At 38.4% G+C, this 25,511-nt stretch overlaps 1 protein-coding gene across 2 annotated transcripts in view; it reads right to left on the bottom strand.

Moving 5' to 3' along the window:
• Window positions 1–20,133, bottom strand: part of LOC132548932 (diacylglycerol kinase beta-like) — a 122,890-nt gene extending 102,757 nt beyond the window's left edge. For both annotated transcript variants that reach the window (XM_060212835.1, XM_060212837.1), the window contains exons 1-2: window positions 19,988–20,133; window positions 10,589–10,633 (exon numbers count right to left, since the gene is read on the bottom strand). The gene's annotated coding sequence lies outside the window, so the exon portion shown is untranslated. The remainder of the gene's footprint in view (window positions 1–10,588; window positions 10,634–19,987) is intronic.
• Window positions 20,134–25,511: the final 5,378 nt, after the last annotated feature.

Raw genomic sequence — 25,511 nt, 5'->3', positions numbered from 1 at the left:
CCTAGCATTCTACAGACCCAATATCAGCACCCAGGCATTTTTGGTGATTGAGAAGAAGCAATTTGAATGGAAAATTTACACATGGGTCAGATAACCTAACAAGGTTTTACTGAGATTCTAACAAACAGATAGTTGCAGTATATAATCACTGTTTCTACATCTTGAAGTTAAAAAATGTCAACTTTGATGATCGTACATCATTTATTTGTAAGTGTGATGTTAATTTAGGAGGAAACTATCTGTATGATTAGTGACACTCAAATTTACATTTCTTTTTCTTTTTTTTTTCTCATGGGAAATTAGACCATAAAATTGTATATTTAGTAGAAACTTAAATGGATGCAGTAATACAATATCATGACATCACTTGGCAACAAATTGACGTCATATTCGGAAATATAAGCACACAGACCTTCTCCTTCCATAAATCATCGCCTGTCACAAAACAGACAAAAATAGTCCATAAATGAAACACTGCAAATCCCCCTGACAGGACCTGAGGATGGTTTGGAGAAGAAGCACATACAAACTCCCTGAGCACACTGGGTCCGGACTGTACACATAATACAATCGAAGCAGCCATATGATACATAGTAAATATTTATCCATAACTGTCAAATTATGATAATATTTATGGTGTAATTAAGGAAGAACTGAATAAATAGGACTCAAGTCAAGAAATCAATAGACAGAAATAGACTGATGGGTCAGCTAATGCCGTCAGAGAGAAAAAAAATTGTTGGAAGCCAAGCCAATCTTTGTGCCACAAATGCACAGTTTTAATACAAGAATGATGTGTTGTTGCTTAACAGAATATGCAGGCTGGCAGTTCACCTGGTCAAGTGGTCACTCCAGGAGCCAGTGACACAGCTTATCAACTGTACATGATTTCTTAAAATATCAGATAATCAGTCCAGTATATGCACCGATGACATGCAAGTTATTATAGCGACAGAGTTTTCCACTCCCACACCCCATGAGACAATTTACAAATTGGTCAGATTAGGTCGTCTGAATACAATTACAGCAGAAATTGAATTCCATTTTCATGCTTGATTAGGCATAGTGTCACATTGTTCAGGGGTCAGATTAGTGAAGATGTCTGAATACACAGATCCTGGGTACTTATAACAGGATAAATGAAATTACATTCAAGTATCCCCGTTGGTACACTTAACACATTACAACAGTCACTATCTTCCTTAAGTGATATCCTCACATGTTATCAAATTGAACATCAAGATTCCTCATGTAAATTTATTCACTTTTTAAAATGTATCTCATACATCTGAACCTGGTTTAATATATTTTCCACTTGAACAAATTAATCACAATTAAAACCTAGTAATTAACAGCTAAGGAATTTCCCACTAATTGAAATGTTCTTCTATGTTTACAGTCATGTTGAACCATTTGTGGTAATTAAGGCAGCTTATGGGTGTAATTTTTTTCCTGTTTTAGCAGATTTTACTGCAACACGGTGGCGTCGGGATAACGAGAACGTGTTATCTGTAGCATTATAATTACATCAGACAGATTAAGGGTGTGCCACAACTGTATAAGTAGCAGTCCACACATGATCCTGTTATAGTTATGGCAGACACACTACAATGATCGACATTTATTTGACATGGTTTACTGTATCACTTCACAGTAACTCTCTGATTGCTAGATTGTGTCAAAGCCTTATAACATGAATGAAAATTTAAACTTTTTTAAATTTGATTTGTTAAAAAAATGATCATTGCTAATCTTTTTTTCTAATTTTGGAATTAAGGATTGTTACAGCAGTTAACAGGCCAACTGGTAAAAGCCTAAATGTGTTCCAAAGAATTTCAAATTATCTCCCTTGTGAATTTTGTTGGAGTGTATCATTAAAAGATATCTGCAAAATATATGTACAATTAATGATAAACAAAATTTTAGTTTCTTTGCAATGTTAAGGGAACATTCTCTTGAAAAGCCAATAGGCTCAAACAGAAAATCAGACTAACCCAAGGCAAAATTCAAGGTGCTTATATATAGGAATGACAGGACTTGCTTGTCCAAAAGGTTGTTTAGCTTTGTTTAAATAAAATAATGTTTTTAATGAAAAATATGGTTGCACTATTTCAGAAAAAACATTCTCACCAAGTATCAATCTCATCACAGGTGGCAATGACAAAGGTCATTTCAGAAAGATGGCAATATTTCCCCACACAGATTTTCTAGAAATAAAAACATTGTTGTGAAGATTTCTGGGAAAAGACTTGGCAATTTATGTGCAAAACGATAAATCTTTCCTGAAGTATTAGCAAGGGTAGTTTGAGGATCATTATATCATAATTTGCTAATTATTTGTAATTTTAATTAATTTGGAGATCACATATATATTTCCTTAAAACTTTTGAGGGAATGACAATAGCAGATGAATTTTACATTTCTTTTCAGTTTTAATTACCATAACATTAATAAGGAAATACAGCATCTGCATCCATCTTTAAAATATTTAATTTATCGATAAAACAAGTTATGATTTATCTTTTAAAATAAACAATCATTCCAACATCAAAATATGTAAAGTCCTTTTATTGAAAATGTGAAAATTAGAAATACATCAAATTGAATTAGTAAAAAAAAAACTACTTACACAAGATTTGGTGACAGTCTTACACCTAAAAGTCACTGACATAGATATGGATCGAGATAAACCAATATAAATACTCTCATTACAAGCTCAATATTTTGCCTACAAGAATTTAATCTGTCAAGTTACCTCAAATCCACCTGAATATTGAAATTTTAATACTAAATATTTGAATTCATAATTCTCAAACAATTAAATATCAGAAAAAGACAAATGCTGGATTATAAAATGATAAAAGACGACGACAAATAGATATTCCAAAAAAGGAAATAAGACTGTTTGGAAAAATATGATTTTACAAAAGCATATTTCACAAGGCTGAAGACAGCTAATTAACAGTGTGAAACCGATACTCTTTTTATCATAATTGTGAATTGGAAGCTTGAGTCTATTATAGTTGCTTGCATGATGAATGACGTCATACTACATAATTAATCCTCCGTCTGCTATGACAATAGAATTAGCCAACATATGCATAATCTTCCTTCCAAACATGATAAATAAATACATCATGCCTGTCGGTTATTTTAAAACATGCCGATGTGTCAACTTCATTTGTTATAAAGTCTCATAGTACACAACAGCATCATGTGTATAGTGTGAGTAATGGCAGCACCGACCCAGGAGATTTCATCATGATTGAAGGATCGCATGTTACAACATCTTCTGTAGGGTACACTGACCGTTACACTGACGACAGTTCATAAATTGGCTGTTATAATCCAGCCTCAGATATTTATGCCCCTAAAACATGAATCACCACCAGCAGGAGATATCTATATATAGTCTACGTTTAGTCACTCCAAAGTACATCTTAAAACGAAGAAACAATTACCAGGTAATCAATAGTTGATGTCTTTATTTTTTTCTAATATTGTATGAAAAATAAATGAAATATTGAAAGTCATTAATTTCCTTTTATATCCTAATTCAATGTAGATCTTTTACTTAAAAACTTCAAGCACTTTAGATCTTATATAATTTAATCAAAATTTTAAGTTTTGAACCAAGAATTGCCATTAACACGTTTACTCATAAATATGCTTCAATCCTAATTATTAATAAACTTAAGACAATGATGAATATCACAGAGTCACATTATCTCATCATCACGACCACTTCAACCAAGGGCAACAGGGTCAAATTAACTGTTTCCACATCTTTTCTACAACTTTACCTTTTTTCCACCAGTAAACATATGCATGACAGTGCATATTTTCATTCGCCAGTGCAGAAAGGCTAAAACTATATTAAAGGTGTAAAAATCATTTAATGATCTTAAATCAAGCGTGTTTTATGGATTTGACATGCATTTTCCATAGATTAGAATTTCTGAAAGTTGAAGCTAATCATGAAACCCACACTTCAGAAATGGCTAACTCAAAAGGCATCAATTAATGTGATAGAAACAAACTTCCATAGTACTAATTATAAAGGTCAGCTAGAACCAGTGTTGGCCATAAAATGCTAAATCTGTCACTCATTGGTTGATTGTCCTTGCCTGAAATATCATCGCGATGATGAAATTTCAACATACTATAACTAAGAGATAACTTTTAAGTGATGTTTAAACCCAAATTACAAAATTTGTTATAAAAAGGAAAAAAAAATAATAAATTAGATCTGAAATATGTTGCAAAATAACTTTCTACCATCAACGCCAATAGAATACAACAGAATCTGTACTTTTGCTGTGAAGGGGATTGGTGATTTCATTCAGGAATGGTGATGTAAGGCGTTTTAACTCAAAGACGGAAATGAGATTTTAATGGAAATTGGACATGAGAGAAATTAATAGAGTATTTTTTACACAACCAATATAAGTGTTTGCACTAGCACTTGCTGACTCAATCTGCTATGACCCCACAACGACAACGACCAATCTACCACGCCTTGAATTCCTCCATATAAATCAGGGAGCTCTCTCAACACACATATATTCATTAAATTGAGCAGATTACATGTATATATGTACATATGCTAGTATACATCTGCTATGGGTGGCATTACGTAGTTCTCTGATATTATACACTATAGCTAACCTGAAATAAGCCCAGGGGCAATACATGAAGACCTGCAGCCAAAAGTCAGAGATTGATGATGAGGTTATCTATTGAGTAGCAACAGATATAGGTAGGCTTAATAATGAATTGATACGAAAGATATACAAGTAAAAAGTCTCTAAAGTCCATTCCACCCAGAAGCACTTAGCAATCATGTATAAAACACTGCTGAACCCTTTGATGTCAGTCAATACTTATACATGTACAGGTATAACTATCTTATTCCATGTGTCTTCTACTTCACTCACTTATTAGAAGAATGTTTAAGATGTATAAGATTTTCTACACACTTAAATCCATTAATGATTGTCAGGAATCATTAACATACATCTTAGGATCTGTAATTTATCATTTTTTATAATTTCATGTATAGGGAAGTTGTTGAACCCTTCTGACCTTGAAGTTTAACCCTATGACCTTAAATATTGATTCCTTTCACTTCGAAATTTCTTAGAGGCAGACTCCTATTGATTTGAAATTCAACCACCTATGACCTTACAACTTTAAAGTTAAACCTTTGCTTTAACCTTTAATGTTTATGATGTGAAGGTTTAATAAACCCCTATCTCATCCCTACCCCATCTCTATAATATTAGAACTGCTACCTCTACAATTTTCAAAATTTAATACCCATGACCTTTGGAGTAGGTCAAGGTGCTTTATCTAACAATTATTGAAAGTAAAAGCAAAAATGTCAAGCCATCAAAATCATATGGCATTTACTATTAACATACAGTTGTGAAAAAAACAATCTGTAGACAACTTGACAGGCACCATATTTTCACAATTAGGCTAACATCTATTTCTTGTCATCAGATCTAATACATTCTGTATTGTCTTTTCTGTATATGGATAACCTTCATAATTACCTCATTTATTTGACTGAGGTAGGTGCTTACATTTCTCTTTTAAATTCAAGACTGTATTCTAGACTAAGCTGGAGGCAATCTTCTAATAATTAAATGAAGCACAATGTTTGGGGGACATTCCCAACATAGAAATCAAATTAACAGTAACTGTTCTACTTGTATGTATTGTCAGCTTCAAAAAACACATTAAAATAGAAACATATGACAAATATTTCTGAAATTCCTTTCTGTATCTGTCCCTTTTTCTGTTGTGGTTGTATACATAAAACATTGAAGACGTACAATTATACGCAGCAAATTGATTAAAAATTGTGTGACCCATTCAATGAAATTTCAAATGAAAATTTCTTAGATGCAGTTCAGTTTTTAAGAAATGTGTCCCCTTATTGGTTAAGTTAATAATCAATAAGTTTAAGTTTCACAATAGTTTCAAAGACTTTGAATTATTCAACAACATTGATTAGTTTCCCATTTAAAATAGGTTCAAAGTAAATAATGCGGATTTGCTGAGTCCACAGTCATTTGCCAATACTTCATTGACCACTCATTAAAAAGACATAACACTTTCCAACATTTGGAAATGTCTTTTCACAAAGCATATTTAGACATTAGTGTTTAAAGGAACACATCTACCTTTCATTGTTAATTTTTTTCAGAACTACAAAAACATAAACATATCATGAAAACGATCTGATATTGAAGGAAATTGAAAAAATATTAGAAAGCATTTTTAAAAAAAAACATGTTCGAAAATATTATAGTTCAATTCAAAATTAGAAAAATTATTATGTACTTTTACAAAAAATTTCTTCTGATTGAAAAAGTAAAAGCAGCTTTATCAAAACAAAGAAAATTCTTTTTCAGAAACAATTTGCACCACAAAAAAGACAATTGACAGAATGACAGATTCAAAGCTTTATCACATACTGAGGTTTATCAGATCTAGAGATACTGACAGGAATACCTATCAGATCTAGAGACCTTTACAAAAAGTTTCATCAGATTAACAAACATGGTAAGAGAAGGCTTATCAGATACAGAGACATTGAGAAAAAGCTTTATCAAATCTAAAGACCTTGACAGGAAGATTTATCAGATCAAAAGACTATGAAAGGAAGATTTACTAGACCTAGGGACACTGAGAAGATGCTTTCTCAGAACTAGAGACCTTTAGGGAATGCTTTATTCAATCTAGAGCCCTTGAAAGGAAGTTTTGTCTGATCTGAAGAAGCTTTATCTGATATAGAGACATTCAGAGGAAGCTTTATCTGATCTAGAGCCCTTGAAAGGAAGTTTTGTCTGATCTGAAGAAGCTTTATCTGATATAGAGACATTCAGAGGAAGCTTTATCTGATCTAGAGCCCTTGAAAGGAAGTTTTATCAAATCTAGAGCCCTTGAAAGGAAGTTTTGTCTGATTTGAAGAAACTTTATCTGATATAGAGACATTCAGAGGAAGCTTTATCTGATTTAGAGCCCTTGAGAGGAAGTTTTATCAAATCTAGAGCCCTTGAAAGGAAGTTTTGTCTGATCTGAAGAAGCTTTATCTGATATAGAGACATTCAGAGGAAGCTTTATCTGATCTAGAGCCCTTGAGAGGAAGTTTTATCAAATCTAGAGCCCTTGAAAGGAAGCTTTGTCTGATCTGAAAAAGCTTTATCCAATCTAGAGACTTTGAGAGGAAGTTTTGTCTGATCCAAAGAAGCTTTATCTGATCTAGAGCCATTGAGCGGAAGCTTTATCTTATCTAAAGTCCTTGAAAGGAAGCTTTGTCTGATCCAAAGAAGCTTTATCCAATCTAGAGACTTTGAGAGGAAGCTTTATCCAATCTAGAGACTTTGAGAGGAAGCTTTATCTGATCCAAAGAAGCTTTATCTGATCCAAAGAAGCTTTATCCAATCTAGTGACATTGAGAGGAAGCTTTATCCAATCTAGAGACTTTGAGAGGAAGCTTTATCTGATCCAAAGAAGCTTTATCTGATCTAGAGACATTGAGAGGAAGCTTTATCCAATCTAGAGCCATTGAGCGGAAGCTTTATCTTATCTAAAGTCCTTGAAAGGAAGCTTTGTCTGAATTGAAGAAGCTTTATCTGATCTAGTGACATTGAGAGGAAGCTTTATCCAATCTAGAGCCATTGAGCGGAAGCTTTATCTTATCTAAAGTCCTTGAAAGGAAGCTTTGTCTGAATTGAAGAAGCTTTATCTGATCTAGTGACATTGAGAGGAAGCTTTATCTGACCTAGTGACAGAGCGAGGAAGCTTTATCTGACCTAGTGACAGAGCGAGGAAGCTTTATCAGATCTACAGAGACCTTGACAGGAAGCTTTACCAGATCTAGAAACTATGAAACCTTTTTTCCAGTCATCAAATTCTGAACTAATGAAAGGAATTGAATCAGCCACATGATCCAAGTTACACAGAAACAACACTATATAATCAGTCCAGTGATCCCCAGAACCTATCATTGATTAGTACCGCCAATACTTCTCAAACAGGAAGCTTCTGATAAATCCAACACACCTGAGCTCCACTGACATTACAGTGGACATTCGGAGTACCAGTACAATGTTGTGTGTCTGGGTGTGGATGTATAGATATATTGACAAGTATGGCAACTTTTAGAAACTGTGTAAAAATGGTACGAGGGTATTTACAGACCAAACATCTGCATTATGATTTCATCATTACCCCTGTAATCCACATTCAGACCTGGTTACAGTACAGGCTGTTTAAGCTGATACACTGGATTCCATTCAGACCCGGTCACAGTACTGGCTGTCTATCCTGATACACTGGATTCCATTCAGACCCGGTCACAGTACTGCCCGTCTATCCTGATACACTGGATTCCATTCAGACCCGGTCACAGTACTGCCCGTCTATCCTGATACACTGGATTCCATTCAGACCTGGTCACAGTACTGGCCGTCTATGATCATACACTGTATTCCATTCAGACCTGGTCACAGTACTGCCCGTCTATGCTGATACACTGGATTCCATTCAGACCCGGTCACAGTACTGGCTGTCTATCCTGATACACTAGATTCCATCACAACCAAGATCTAAGCTCATGTCGTTAACATTGTAACATCCTATATTCTAAAATTTCACTATAATCCTCCTTTCCTCACTTCAATCCCCCACCCATCCCTACCCTCACCTGACCCAAAATTTCACATTTAATTTATATCAAATATAATTCTCCTGCGCCTCCATAGATATGGATAGGTTTAACAGCAAGGCATGGACATACTACTGAAGATATATATAGGACACTTTTTATCCTATACAAAAGACCTACGTGGAGATGTCTTTGGTTGGTTTAAAACTGTTCTCATCAATGGTAAAGATCATTGGGCCAATGAAAATAAGACATATATGTTTTTCTATACATATCCACAAAAAATGTGGAAACTCTTAGCATGTCCAGAAAATCTGTGGCAGACTACAAGCATGTCCAAAAAATCTGTAGTAGGCTCCTAGCCTGTCCACAAAATCTGTAGTAGGCTCCTAGCCTGTCCACAAAATCTGTAGTAGGCTCCTAGCCTGTCTACAAAATCTGTGGTAGACTCTTTACAATTTATTGTCATTGTCCACAAAATCTGTGGTAGACTCCTTGCAATTATTGCCATTGTCCACAAAATCTGTGGTAGACTCCTTGCAATTATTGCCATTGTCCACAAAATCTGTGGTAGACTCCTTGCAATTATTGTCATTGTCCACAAAATCTGTGGTAGACTCTATGTAATTTATTGTCATTGTCCACAAAATCTGTGGTAGACTCCATGTAATTTATTGTCATTGTCCACAAAATCTGTGGTAGACTCCATGTAATTTATTGTCATTGTCCATAAAATCTGTTGCAGGCTGTGGTAGATTCCAAGAAGAGTTAATTAGTACCAAATCTGGATGATATGACACAAGGAAAACCCTTGGCTATAGAGATGGCCAGTCTGAGGTTGGAGCAGGTTTGGCTTCGTGCCTTTAACTCCACACCAAAACAAAACTACGTGTTCACAGTCAAATGTCAGTCAGTTCCATAAGATTATGATTGAGCATGCAGTGTTACATTTGTCATCATTTTCATGCATTTCATAATTCAGGAAATTGTCTCTTTCTATTATATATCAGAACACAGCTGTATAAATGTGTGCCAATTAATGCCTGACACACATGATTCAAAAAAGGTGAACTCAAAAAACAGTTTGGAATCACTGAAGAAAATTTATTAGGCTTTAATTAAGTTTATATCTACATGTCTAATATTAAAAGCACAGGGTCATGTATATCTGTTAACTTATTATACATATAAGCCATCCTTTTCTTACATCAGTAGGTGTTATCTGTAGACCTTTTGATGCTGCTAGAAGTGTCTGTTTCAACACAATTAACTACAAACCTGTCCTGACCACTATTATCAAGCTACACAGTAACAGTGAAGGCACTCTCATACTGTTACATAATTTCATATCAATTTTATCAGCTTGAATACATTGCTTCACTTTTTTTATTTCAGAATATTTCTTGTCTAGTTCAGATACAAACACAGGTTCATGAATGAACATTGCTTTCAAAAAGTCACTAACAAACCATTTCAGCCCAGCTTCCACTAAATGATAAATATACTCTTTTCCATGTCAAACTTGAAATCCTTTTGGTTCTATAGCTTTGAGTGTGTGATGTCATTGCATTATCTGATTCGGATGTCACAATAGGTTACATGGGTTTGTAAACATACATACTACTGAACAAAACAGCAATTATGTGATAAATATAATATGTATATCATAAATGTTTGTGATATTATCTCCACTGTAAAGTCAACTACTGCTTCTAAAACATAGCCACCATGTGAGGGTGGATAAATGTTTGACAACAGCAGCAGCTCTGTCAAAGTCACAGAGAGTACATTTTAACTTTATATAAAACATTTCCCAGTGGCCCTTAATATATAGTCAGAATGGTTTTCTTAAATATGAGCATTGAATACAAAATAATTTAGATATAATTTAAGACTTTTTTTACTTACAAGAAAATTCCTGGGTTTCTTGAATATCACCAACTGATGCAGAATCTGTAATAAATGAAAAATAACATTTATTGTAAAAATACAACATGATCAAAACAAATAGCCAGTAGCTGCAGTTCTACAAACCTCAAAGTCCCTTCCCTATCTCCAAACTTTCAGTTCCCCTACATCCACTTCTCCAAGCTCCCCAGAGTCTACCTCCCTGCAGCTACCCTGAGACCCCCTTCTTAAGCTCCCCGGAGTCTACCATTCTTCAGCTCCCTGAGACCCTCATACTTCAGCTCCCTGAGATCCCCATACTTCAGCCCCCTGAGACCCCCATCCTTCAGCTCCCTGAGACCCAAATACTTCAGCTCCCTGAGACCCCCATCCTTTAGCTCCCTGAGACCCCCATGCTTCAGCCCCCTGAGACCCCCATACTTCAGCTCCCTGAGACCCAAATACTTCAGCTCCCTAAGACCCCCATCCTTTAGCTCCCTGAGACCCCCATACTTCAGCTCCCTGAGACCCCCATACTTCAGCTCCCTGAGACCCCCATTCTTCAGCTACCCCCAAGACCACCATCCTTCAGCTCCCAGAGACCCCCATTCTTCAGCTACCCCCAAGACCCCCATCCTTCAGCTCCCAGAGACCCCCATCCTTTAGCTCCCTGAGACTCCCATGCTTCAGCCCCCTGAGACCCCCATACTTCAGCTCCCTGAGACCCAAATACTTCAGCTCCCTGAGACCCCCATACTTCAGCTCCCTGAGACCCCCATACTTCAGCTCCCTGAGACCCCATCCTTCAGCTACCCCCAAGACCCCCATACTTCAGCTCCCTGAGACCCCCATACTTCAGCTCCCTGAGACCCCCATTCTTCAGCTCCCTGAGACCCCCATCCTTTAGCTCCCTGAGACCCCCATACTTCTGCTCCCTGAGACCCCAATACTTCAGCTCCCTGAGACCCCCATGCTTCAGCCCCCTGAGACCCCATCCTTCAGCTCCCTGAGACCCCCATCCTTTAGCTACTCCCCTACTTAGCTATCACATCACTAACGTCTTACTTGACCTAAGTCTACCTCACTATTATTACTCCAATAATTACTTCCTAACTCCGTCCACATGTAGACTTGAAATATCTTTGTATCTACAACTGATATTATTATACTTTCTTTTTGGAAAAGGTTGGTCCAAGCCAACTATAATAACAAAGAAACTGTATCACCCACACTTGTTCAGTAGTTACTCTATCAAAGCACACTGTACTTGAATATACTAGGAAGTCAAGGATCAAAGTATGTGAAAAAATGCCCTGACCACGATTTCCCTTGTGCAGTGACTAGAGCTCCAGCAGCATACAAAGTTGTAACTCCTAGACTATCAGAATTCAGAAACGATGTGTGACCTGGATTATTAGTCTCTTCCTACTTGTATCAAGGTGAATTTGATGCATACTGTAATTACACTTGAGAGCTCCTGTAGTAATAAATGGCCCTACTCATCAATTACTTTCAAATTTTAATATCTAATTATGCTGCCTTATCTGGTGAATTACACTAGCTTTAATTATGGCTGATTATGGGCAGCAATCCTTCTTGTCCCAAACACTCACTACTTTTATGCAGTAGTTTCATCCTTGCATGTTGAAAATAATTAGCCATCAAGTTTCACAATGTTTTATAAAGGTAATAACACCTGTGTACTCACTTACCTAAAAGTGTACTCGCTAACTGAGGAACATAGCTCACTGACATGAGTGTATGTACTGATCATAACCAGGCTGTAAGCGAGGACTGATATGATTTAGCTACCCACATTTATCCTCAGTAAGTTAGGGGTGTGTAGGTGTGGGGGTGTGAGGATATGGGGGATTGGGGGAGGGCAATACGGTCAAAATCTTTAAGGAAGTCAATGGCTTGCCATATCAGGAAAATATTAGATTTTCATTCTTCTTAAGCAAGATAACTGTGTAATGTACTTCAAATATGTTAGGCAGCTTAAACTGGTGAGAGAGGAATTATGACCTCCATGCATGTTAAGTAGTATGTAGAGGTGAGAGGGGAAGTAGTGATTTACATGTTAACCAGTATGTACATGTGATAAGGGAAGCTGTAACCTATATCATAACCAGTATGTACAGGTGAGAAGGGAAGCTGTGACCCATATGTTGACCTGTATGTACAGGTGAGAAGGAAGCTGTGACCTAAATGTTAACCTGTATGTATAGGTGAGAGGGGAAGTAGTGATTTACATGTTAACCTGTATGTACAGGAGAGACAGGAAGTTGTACCTTCTGTTAACCAGTACATACAGGTGAGAAGGGAAGCTGTGACCCATATCATAACCAGTATGTACAGGTGAGAAGGGAAGCTGTGACCCATATGTTGACCTGTATGTACAGGTGAGAAGGAAGCTGTGACCTAAATGTTAACCTGTATGTATAGGTGAGAGGGGAAGTAGTGATTTACATGTTAACCTGTATGTACAGGAGAGACAGGAAGTTGTACCTTCTGTTAACCAGTACATACAGGTGAGAAGGGAAGCTGTGACCCATATCATAACCAGTATGTACAGGTGAGAAGGGAAGCTGTAACCTATATCATAACCAGTATGTACAGGTGAGAAGGGAAGCTGTGACCCATATCATAACCAGTATGTACAGGTGAGAAGGGAAGCTGTAACCTATATCATAACCAGTATGTACAGGTGAAAAGGGAAGCTGTGACCCATATCATAACCAGTATGTACAGGTGAAAAGGGAAGCTGTGACCCATATCATAACCAGTATGTACAGGTGAAAAGGGAAGCTGTGACCCATATGTTGACCTGTATGTACAGGTGAGAGGGGAAGTAGTGACCTATATGTTATCCTGTATGTACAGGTGAGAGGGGTAGTAGTGATTTTCATGTTAACCTGTATGTACAGGTGAGAGGGGAAGTAGTGACCTATATGTTAACCTGTATGTACAGGTGAGAGGGGAAGTAGTAACCTATATGTTAACCTGTATGTACAGGTGAGAGGGGAAGTAGTGACCTATATGTTAACCTGTATGTACAGGTGAGAGGGGAAGTAGTAACCTATATGTTAACCTGTATGTACAGGTGAGAGGGGAAGTAGTGACCTATATGTTAACCTGTATGTACAGGTGAGAGGGGAAGTAGTGACCTATATGTTAACCTGTATGTACAGGTGAGAGGGGAAGTAGTGACCTTTATATTAACCTGTATGTACAGGTGAGAGGGGTAGTAGTGATTTACATGTTAACCTGTATGTACAGGTGAGAGTGGAAGTAGTGATTTACATGTTAGCCTGTATATACAGTTGAAAAGGAAAGTTGTACATTCTATTACCCTGTATGTAAAGGTGAAAGGGGAAATTATGACCTAGATGTTAACCAGTATGCACAGGTGAGAGGAAAACTCATGACCTATAAATTAACATTTGCAGCATCTCCTTTTCTAACACCAGAAGTAGGTTATGGCATCTAGCTATTACTACAAGCAGCATGTGCCAGCAATAGAGTGGCTGGAGTTGATAACGTGCATTTTATGTATTTTCATTTCCTCGGTCATAACCTCTATCCACAGCCACATCTTACCCTTTACTCTTCTGACTCCTCCCTGCTTTGCTCTGTCCTTTATCCTACCTGACCCTCCCCAGCCTGTCTGCCCTGCCCTCAATCCTACTCTGCCCTTTGCTCCATTGACACTCCCCACCTAGCTCTGCCCTTTACCCCACTGACTCCTACCCTTTCTGCTCTGTCCTTTTCCCCACTTGACTCCTTTCCAACCTGTTCTGCCTTTACCCTACCTCCCCCTCCCCAATAGACTCATTCCCACCTTGCTCTACCCATTTCTCCATTAATCCTCCCTACCCTGTTCTGCCCTTTACCCCTACCTGACTCTTTCCCATCCGCTCTACCCTTTTTTCTATTGACCCTCCTCACACTGCTCTGCCTTTTACCCTAACTGACCTGACCCTCCCCACCCTGCTCTGCCCTTTACACCACCTAACCTTCCTCACTCTGCTCTGCCCTATACATCACCCGACCCTCCCCACCCTGCTCTGCCCTTTACACCACCTGACCTTCCTCACTCTGCTCTGCCCTTTACATCATCCGACCCTCCCCATCCTGCTCTGCCCTTTACACCATCTGACCTTCCCCACTCTGCTCTGTCCTTTTCACCACCTGACCTTCCCCAATCTGCTCTGCCCTTTTCACCACCTGACCTTCCCCACCCTGTTCTGCCCTTTACACCTCCTGACCCAACCCTCCCTACCCTGCTCTGCCCTTTACAACCCGACCCTCCCCATCCTGCTCTGCCCTTTACACCACCTAACCCAACCCTCCCCACCCTGCTCTTCCCTTTACACCCTGACCCTCCCCACCTTGCTCTGCCCTTTACACCACCTGACCCAACCCTCCCCACCCTGCTCTGCCCTTTACACCACCTGTCCCCTCTACCTTAATAGAATAATGTAGAGTTTGATTTAGAGATGTCAGTGATAACTATGACTCCAGATGATTACACAGATGTTACAGATGAGAATTGGTTTCCCAGATCATTGTAGTTCATTATTTCTGACTGATTTTGTGATATTTTGTAGTAGATGACACCAGCTGTTTCAGACCTTAGTAAGTATGTGTTATACACATACTTTATGAATGTGACAAAGACCATATCTATTGTAATGATATGTTTACCATGTAGAGGAGGCAATTTGTTGGTGACGAGCTGTTATCAACAACCCCATCGATAATACCTAAACCTAATGAAATGTTGCTACAGTGTCCAAGTATCCCATCTTGTTTCCTATTGGTCACTTCCATAAGGACATTCCTCCTCTCCCCATCAACTCTGAGCTTAGAAATCTTATTTTCTAGTAGACTGGCAGCAAAACAAAACTCATCAAAATTTGACAGCATCCTTCAATTTTGTGTATTTACATTAAATGATATGAAATATTATTTTATCATCATTTGCGAATGCTCTTTCTTTTAGGTAAAATTTATAACTATTCTTTACTATTAAAGTGACATCATGGTGAAACAATTTTTTTTTCTCACAAATTTTTTTTATTACGTACGTACATATCAACTGTATCATTACCTTATCAAAAATTAGTTGTTTTTCACTGAAATATGTAAATAAAGCGATTAATCAATAATTATAAACATGAAATATTTATCTGTTCATCAACAGTCTGGATATGTAAATTTTTGTGTCATACATAATAATGCATGCACGTAAAACAAAGTTGCCTGTAAACAAAAGTGGCTTCCCACCTGAATTGGTTAGCGACTAAAGTTACTTATTTTGTAATTCTGAATTGACTTTGAGTTATAGAATGACATTTGCCACAGCCATAACAAAATCCAGCGCTGAAAAACAAGATTTTACTAACTGTCACTACTGTCATTTCTGCCTGACATCATGTGTTCAGGTTTATGAAATAAACTGCCTTGTTTTCCAAACTGTCGTGTGACATTATCAGCACTAAATTTCAGAGAGTTTTCCCAAACCAAAGAAGTGGTCAAGCTGGACATTGGAAATTTACTGTGAATATGGGGACAGCATAGATACATAACTGGAAGTGTATAAGTCACAATCAATAACAGAATTAATGTTTTACCGTCATGTCCCTTTAATTTATTTAACTGTTTACTCGTGTATCCTATTGGTCTCATACTTCCCCCTTTACTAAGACTGCATGTACCTATGTATTATATATGTCCATGAAAACATTGAGAAACGTTAATAGTGCGTCTAACATAACAAATGTTTGAACAAATCCATGAAATCTTATTTATTTCAGGGACATATATTAAACATCCCTGGTTTATCTGTGATTTGCATTTTTCAGGGGATGAAAATTTGAACTCAGCAATCAAATATGAAATTGTAACTACTTCATTCAAAGTTTAAGATTTTCAACACATTTAAATAGATTTTAGAAGAAAATTAGAAATGAATTTGATTTTCCATTCCGGAGATATATATTATCTATCATAATCCTGGACTGGGTTTTGGGACCCGGGCCAAGATCAGGTACAGTGTACATTAGTGATCAGCGAAATAAGAGAAAACATGGCGTTATTGAGGTAGAGAGCACCTTGATGTGTAATGTTAATGTTGAATTTCCACAAGCATGACATCAAAAGACATTCTGTAGGGACACAGTCATGGATACTGTATACCACCACAAATGTACATTTTCACCACAAGAGTACATTCTGCAATTTCGATTTCAGCATAGTTATTGAGCTACCCATTAGAGACGAGAGCATGTTTTTACCACACAGGAAAATGTCTACCTCACCATTTCTACCTATATTTTCAAATTTGTCAGGTCATAACTTGCTTTATGAATATCAAAAGACATAATTAAAAATAATATGGTCAGTTTTCCTTTTTACAGAGTTAAAACCCGTCATTATACTGATGCATATATATTGACCATGGGTTGGGAATGTGTGCAAGGTCCCTGTACATACTGTATACACAATGCAAGCACAAGATATTGTACAATACATCTATCGCTTAATATCCTTGACTTTTACTGGTATGAAGCACAAACAGGTGAAATCACACAGAAAGTATAACGTTATTCAGAAGTGAAAAGGACATCATAGTAAAAACATTAGGAAAAACATTGTGTGTGTTTTATACACTTTCAGCTACATTTCTATGTTTCCCTAATATTCAACGTCGATTTCAATGTCCAGTTTGACCACTCAATTTATCTGGAGAAAAAAGTGAAAAGGTATGGGGTCACATGGGTTTTCCCTGTGTACTCTGGTTTCCTCCCACAGTAAGACCCCACACACACTTCCATTGGGTCAAACAAGCGCATTTAACATAAGTTGGAAAGATTTCTTTTACAATTGATATAGAATAAATAAACTCAATGTATTCAGTTTCTGTGTATAACCTTTGCTTTTCTAACAGGTCACATACTGAATAGTTAGTTATAATCAACAGGGATTTACTTTGTCTATATTTGTGGTTAGGAAACATAACCCGCAATTAAATACCCAGGAAATATTTTAACTGTAAATCTCACAAAATATATGTATTGCCTGTATATATCAATACCACATAATAGACAAACGAAAAGTAAAATAACCATGCAGAAGTCCAAGGTGAACAATAGTTAAATACGAGCCCTTCAAAATTAAAAACTATACAGTATTGTGTTAATCATGTCATACAGGGCACTATCTGCATAAATAATTCAACTTTCTGGAATTCTGAATCTGGGTATATATATATATATATATATTCTCTCTTTAAAGTAAAATATTTGTATGGTATACACAATATGCTTCAGCTGGGAAGAGAAAACCTTACACACTTTTTTGGTATTATTGCCCTTCTTCAACAAGTTACCTGTAAGCTACCTATACAGAGCAATGTAATATCCTAAACAAGTATCAAACAAGGAACTGAAAGAAATAAACTTCCTGGAAAGGAGTATAAATGATGCTCCATGGCATTAATATTGACATTTATAAATAAGGTTGCTTGGGGCCAGAATTTACCTTTCAACATGACAAAGAGGACATTTGGGTGGTGACTTTTCTGATCTCTTATATAAAGCAATAAGGAAGTTCATGATATAAACTGTCATTTGGAATATTTTTAAAAAATCAGTCTACTGCATGGTTTGAGCATGGACCTAACTACAAGTGGCATCTAAATATCATGGCTAAAACTATCTTAATAGTTCTTTTTACCCTGATAATATGGCACATTTTAGAACTCTTATGAGAACAACACAATTTTCGAAGAACATATTTCACCATGTGCAGAAGCACAGTCTACCAAGACAGATGTAAACACATCAACTCGATAAAAACTGAAGCAAATGCATGACGCACTGAAAAATATCTAACCATGCCTATTAGTATGGTTAAGTTGACAATGTTGGTTTTAAAGATTGATCATTTTAGCTTTATGCCATACATAGCAGTGAGATTGTATTTGTGACTAGCTATTGCCTGTACAATGTAAAAAATTGAAAAAGATTGCAGCTCTCACATATATTTGTAATAAGCCAATTGGAGCTACACTTGCCGACCAGAATCGAATAGTGTAACAAATGTCTGTGTCAGATTGAAATTTATATTACCAAATAACATCATATTTACAGCTTACCATTTCGTTTTCTTCTAAACTCTTGGATTCAAGAATTATTACTATTACAAAGTCCCATCACTTTAACCACAAAACTGTCCATAATCTTATTGAAAATCTTTATTTTGTCAAATAAATAAAACATTTTTATTCAGTCATATTGCAGCATGCACACGGTCATACCAGACATGAAAAAATACAAGCGTCTCTGCTCGTAAATATCAGTCTGCTGTTTTTTGCATTTTGCCATTACATTGCAGCACAATTTCATTTGTGATAAGCAAAATTTATAATCAAACCTTTCATATTCACCCCACCCCCTCTCCACATTTCCCTCTGACAGGGACCCAGCTTCCTGATGACAGCTCTGGACCCTCCATCTTACCATATCTATATATATTTATAGGTATACAATAATTATACTTTAACATGGGCAATAGAAACATAGTTCTATGATTCTCACAGTTCCTTTCTGACCAGTCCAGTGTTTATGGCAACTGGTCAGAATTTTGAAGTCTGTGATAATAGTCCATTTTCAGCAGACCAATACATCACTCCAGCTGCTCTTTAGCTGTATATCTCCACCAAATAATGACCAGTTTCAGGTTACAAACACGATTCCATATTAATATGATAACATAATGAACAGAAGTGATGCCTCTGATAGGAGAATGAGTTAATTTTATATAATATTATAGCTATGTAGGGTATATACACATATACACTGTACCTAGGCACCCCAAAAAACATGTATATAGTAAGTCTGTTTATAGCGAGAACAAAGCCCCACCCTACATAAGAGTGAATTGACCAGCATCTTTTTCGTAACCACTGATTCGTTGCAGACTATTTGTTGTACAAACTGACGTGTCTCCCCTGAGCCATGTTCCCATTAACCCCGCGGTCCAATTACTTTCATCCTCCACGGAACACCTTAGCTTCCGTCTGTAGATCTAGACTAACCCACAAACCCCACACCGGTTTCTCTTGACACTGGACATGGCCGTGATCATTTAACACGTTACGTATGTCGCCTACCCATTACCAATCATTAAAGCTCGCTTTCGTGTTTAGCCTAACAGCTCTGACATCACAGCCAACATGTTGACCAAACCACAGCTTGGACACGGTCCGTGAACTACTATACAAACAAGCTCGAGGCACCAAACACGTTAGGATACAGCAGGCTTTAGGTTACCTCGTTACAGTAATAACACGACATTCCCCGTACGAGAGAATCAGCAGGCCAGATGTTTGCTGGCATACGACATCAGACTTACCCTGTCTTGTCCCGAAATCGAGGAAAAGCAGCAACAGAATTCACAGAAATGTCGTACGTTGAAATCCTGCAAAAACAGGAACACGTTTCGTTAACATAAATATATCCAGAAGATTTTTTCACTCTAATTTTCTCATCTCCGTGAGCTGGAGAGCGATACGTGTGTGCTCCAACCCCAGCTAGCTACGCCCACGCGCGTTAAAAGCGGCGAGTGTGTATGCGTGTGTGCTGGAATATTGATCTCCCGATCGGGGCCCCGTGTAGGGAAATCAAAGATCAACAACCGACGAATATGATCTTTTGATAGGGGCCATTCTGAGAGTACGTGTAGCAGTATAACAATACATTCAATTAATGTTATGTAATACGATACGGGCGTCGGACGCATGTGCAGTGTATTATATGTGAGGAGTGGGAGACTGGGCGCAGTTGTGGCGAGCTACAGGTCAATCTGATAACGTGCGGTCAGACCAGATGGTTCCTTGATCTGACCAGGGACTAAAATTTTAGACAGTAGTCCGAGCTATTATATTTGTGAGCCTAGTAAGGAATATTTTACTGAATTTGGTACATAGTTGCATAGTTTGATACAAAGTAAAATTTAATGCAACAATGTAGAAAATCTTAATCCCTCCACAAATTGCATGTAGATCGTAAAAGAGATAATTGGGCAACATGCTCGTTATAATTACTTAAATCATAGACGTACATAACACACGTCTCTGCTAGAACATACTTTCAGCACAACAGACTTGCAATCTGTCTCTGTTCCAAGAATTGTCATTTATCATTTCATTTTAGTAAGCAATGCATCAAAGCAATAAAAACGACATTCATGTATATCAAATGCTTGAAGTGAAAGGGGATAATTTTCATCATAATCTGTACGAGTGTTATTACAGAAATCAGACGTTTTGTCTGTGAAATATAACTGTTATACCACTAAAACAGCAGGTCCTGTTACTTTGATTAGTAGGATAATAGCTATATATACATTGTAGAACGTCCGGTTCCTGTGAGTATAATACAAGTATATCCACATCACCCTTTGGTATCACGGACTTTGATAGATGATGATGATGATGATGATGATGATGATGATGATAATTCTATGGTGTATCTATATGTATCGGAATATCAGACCAGTCGTTTTGAGTAAGTTAGTAGAGTTCGGTCGACTGTGGCTTGGGATTAATACTAATACTCCCACGCACTCCTAAATACAGCACATAAATTGTTCCCTGCACACTCAGGTTGTGGACGGTTGTCAGGAAGCAGTTGCCCATCTAGAACGTAAATCACTTACAACACCGGCCGGACAGGTACAATCACTTCTACAGGGAGATAGACAGATATGACATTGATTAGGGGTTTTATTAATACCTGTAAATTACAGATATAGAACCGGGAGTCGTTACACACACTCATTATGGCGAAATATGACAAGTTTTATCATCGATACGATGATTTCTTACCTCTGAAGTAATAATAGAGAAATGAAACGGTCAAACGAACTAGGCCAGCACATAAGGTGTATGTTTACTAGTACCTATATATAATAAGCATATTCGCTAAAGGTGTAACCTGTACTCTATACTGCTAATGTCTGATTTCGCTAAATATCTTGCAATTTGCTGAATAATAATTATATTGCAACATGGGAAGGGGGATGTGGGAGGGGTGATAGTTCGGAATCACTTTGCTGTATATGTAGATGTTGGTCACGTTACCTACCGCCCGAGTATCCTCCGGTTTCTACACCAGACGTTAGACATTTTGACGGAAGAAGACAGTGAGCCCTTTTAGATGAAAACATGGAATCCTCCGATACCATTTCGTTTCGCTATTCCCGCCCCCCCCCCTCCCCCCTCCCCCCCCCCCACCCAAATAAATTGGCGATGGCCGAACTATTACCTTACATAAGTTTATCTTTATCCATATAAAAGCATTCAAAGTCCCAGTGCAAAACTGATAATTATATTGAAGCATTTTTATCCAATATATTTCATAGTTTTGTATATTGAAATGTATATTAATATCAATCTCTTTTGTTGGCTCGAGGACGAAAGCGCAAGCGCGAAGGTCTTGTTTCGGGACGAAATCGACGGAGATGTGGCGGGAGAGGGGACTCGCGTTATTATTCATGTGACGCAAAACCCTTTTACGTCAGATCGCGATTGATGGTTTTGTTTTTTTTAAACCACCGAGGAAAACACGACATACAAGCTCAATACGGCTCCTATTACTGTCCTGTAGATTGACGATGTAGCAATGCGAAGCGAGGTCGCAAGAGAGCGATAACGATCTCGATCCCTCGCCGTTGCGTTCTCGCTCCCTCGCCGTCGCGTTCTCGCTCCCTCACTCCCTAGTCGTTGCGTTCTTGCTCCCTCGCCGTCGCGTTCTCGCTCCTTTACTCCCTCGCATTCGTGATGTCACTTCCTCGCATCGCGCTGTTGCTCCCTCGCTTTGGCGAAATAGGCCAAGGAGCGAGATTGCCGGTCCGTATTTTGTCTCGTTTGCGGGCGATTGTCTATCTGAAAACGCCAAATTATTAAGACCTCTGAAAGAGTCGGCATTCAAGCATTGCTTTATATAATTTACAATAGTATGATAGATATAAATTCTACATCGATAAAATGTTTTTTCTGCTACCTTGATTATGTGCCAAACCAATTAAATGTTGTAAAATTTTCACTTTGCAGCATATTTGCATTGACGTTGTTGACTCTCCTTTGGCGAAATATACACCGCGGGATCATGTGTTACTGGCAGCGTTGCGTTAGTTTGAAGAAGCATACAAGTCATACCTAAAACGCCAAATTATTAAGACCTCTGAAAGAGTCGGCATTCAAGCATTGCTTTATATAATTTACAATAGTATGATAAATTGATATAAATTCTACATCGATAAAATGTTTTTTCTGCTACCTTGATTATGTGCCAAACCAATTAAATGTTGTAAAATTTTCACTTTGCAGCATATTTGCATTGACGTTGTTGACTCTCCAGGAGTTCATCCCTTCATACACCGCGGGATCATGTGTTACTGGCAGCGTTGCGTTAGTTTGAAGAAAAGCATACAAGTCATACCTAAACCCGTACCAGGGTCAATCACCTCTATCTCGACAGATGCAGCGCTTCACCTGACTTTCATCATTCCAAGAAAAACAAACTCCGAAAAATTGAGGAAAGCACTGTTATACAGACACGACACATGGGAAGATTGAGCTGTGAGCTTCTAATCCAAAATGACGATGACTTTTGAGCCTAGAAATCCAACTGAGTTCTCTAACCGGTCCTCTCCCCAACTATCGATTAAGCGATGGAATGAAATCTAGATCATAAACTTCGTCAATTTCCTCAAATCAACTCGAGATTATCTCGCTCATTTACGTAAATTTTAAGACTCAACTCGAAAATATCTCACCCTTTACGTAAAAACTAGGATTCAAATAAGAATACCTCGCTCCTTTCCGGTAATAATAGAACTCAAATAAGAATACCTCGCTCCTTTCCGGTAATAATAGAACTCAAATGAGAATATCTCGTTCCTTTCCGTAAAAACTAGGACTCAAATGAGAATACCTCGTTCCTTTCCGTAAAAACTAGGACTCAAATGAGAATACCTCGCTCCTTTCCGTAAAAACTAGGACTCAAATGAGAATACCTCGCTCCTTTCCGTAAAAACTAGGACTCAAATGAGAATACCTCGTTCCTTTCCGTCAAGTCAGGATTCAAACTATCAAACCGAGGCATTTCATTTCGAATGTTAATTTCTACTATTTATGGAGGATATTCTGTTCCTAATACTGGATATATACAGGACATCGTAATGTGATGAGAAGGGAGGGAACTCCTACACATATATAGTGAAGACAGACAAATTGTACTTTGGGTTTTTATTCGAAATTGTATCTTTTTTAATGCAAAAATATGTCTTTTCCACCTGAAACGGACAATATATCGAATGTTCGCGATATCATTTCACCCTCGAAAGCAGCGGAAGAAATAACACCGCGATAATAAGAAGTTAGCAGTTAACATCTGTGTTGTGTACACTGAAGGACAATTACCTATAGGAAGATCACCACCATTGGTTATAAATCTATGTTCTAATATTGGCATTTCATATTTCGTCTTAGAATGTCACCTACCCATCCTTTCTAATATCATAACATTATGTGTACTCGACATGCGGACAACATTAATGTTTTTAAGTTTATATGTAATTATCAGACTTATCAAATTTAGTAAATTCTCTGCTTTAAAGATATTGAGATATTTGGATTTGGTTTTTGAATAATAAACTTGTATGTAAGCCCCAACTGAGAGTCAAGTCCTACTACAGACAGGATCGCCAGTTTTAGCTGGAGGAGAGGGTAATGACTTCGCCACTATAAATCCAACTGACCGTGTATGTTTTGGTAGACCGATTGTCGCCGCCTTCTCACCCATATACAGTTTTGATAGGTAGTTTCACGGAGACGGAAAATCGGCAAACAACCAACCAACTAACCGACCAATCCAACCGACCGACCGACCGACCGACCAACCATCCAATCCAACCAATCCAACCAACCGACCAACCGACCAACCAACCGACCGACCAACCAACCAATCCAACCGACCAACCAACCGACCAACCATCCAATCCAACCAATCCAACCAACCGACCAACCGACCGACCGACCAACCAACCGACCATCCGACCGACCAACCAACCAATCCAACCGACCAACCAACCAACCATTTCAACCAACCGACCGACCAACCAACCGACCGACCAACCGACCGACCAACCAACCAATCCAACCGACCAACCAATCCGACCAACCGACCGACCGACCAACCAACCGACCGACCAACCAATTCAACCGACCAACCGACCGACCGACCAACCAACCGACCGACCAACCAATCCAACCGACCAACCAACCAATCCAACCGACCAACCGACCAACCGACCAACCGACCGACCGACCAACCAACCAATCCAACCGACCAACCGACCAACCGACCGACCGACCAACCAACCGACCGACCAACCAATCCAACCGACCGACCGACCAACCAACCGACCGACCAACCAATCCAACCGACCAACCAACCAATCCAACCGACCAACCGACCGACCGACCAACCAACCAATCCAACCGACCAACCGACCAACCGACCGACCAATCCGACCAATCCAACCGACCAACCAACCAACCAATCCGACCAACCGACCGACCAACCAACCAATCCAACCGACCGACCGACCAACCAACCAATCCAACCGACCAACCAACCACCGACCGACCCGACCAACCAACCAACCAATCCGACCAACCGACCGACCAACCAACCAATCCAACCGACCGACCGACCAACCAACCAATCCAACCGACCAACCAACCAACCGACCAACCGACCGACCAACCAACCAATCCAACCGACCAACCGACCGACCGACCAACCAACCAATCCAACCGACCAACCGACCAACCGACCAACCGACCGACCGACCAACCAACCAATCCAAC

Source organism: Ylistrum balloti, unplaced genomic scaffold (assembly GCF_031769215.1).
Source record: "Ylistrum balloti isolate Yb309-2 unplaced genomic scaffold, AGI_CSIRO_Ybal_v1 Utg370036, whole genome shotgun sequence".
Lineage (NCBI taxonomy): Eukaryota > Metazoa > Mollusca > Bivalvia > Pectinida > Pectinidae > Ylistrum > Ylistrum balloti.
Note: the sequence above shows the minus strand (reverse complement) of the source record. Positions and strands in the feature narration are given on the sequence as shown.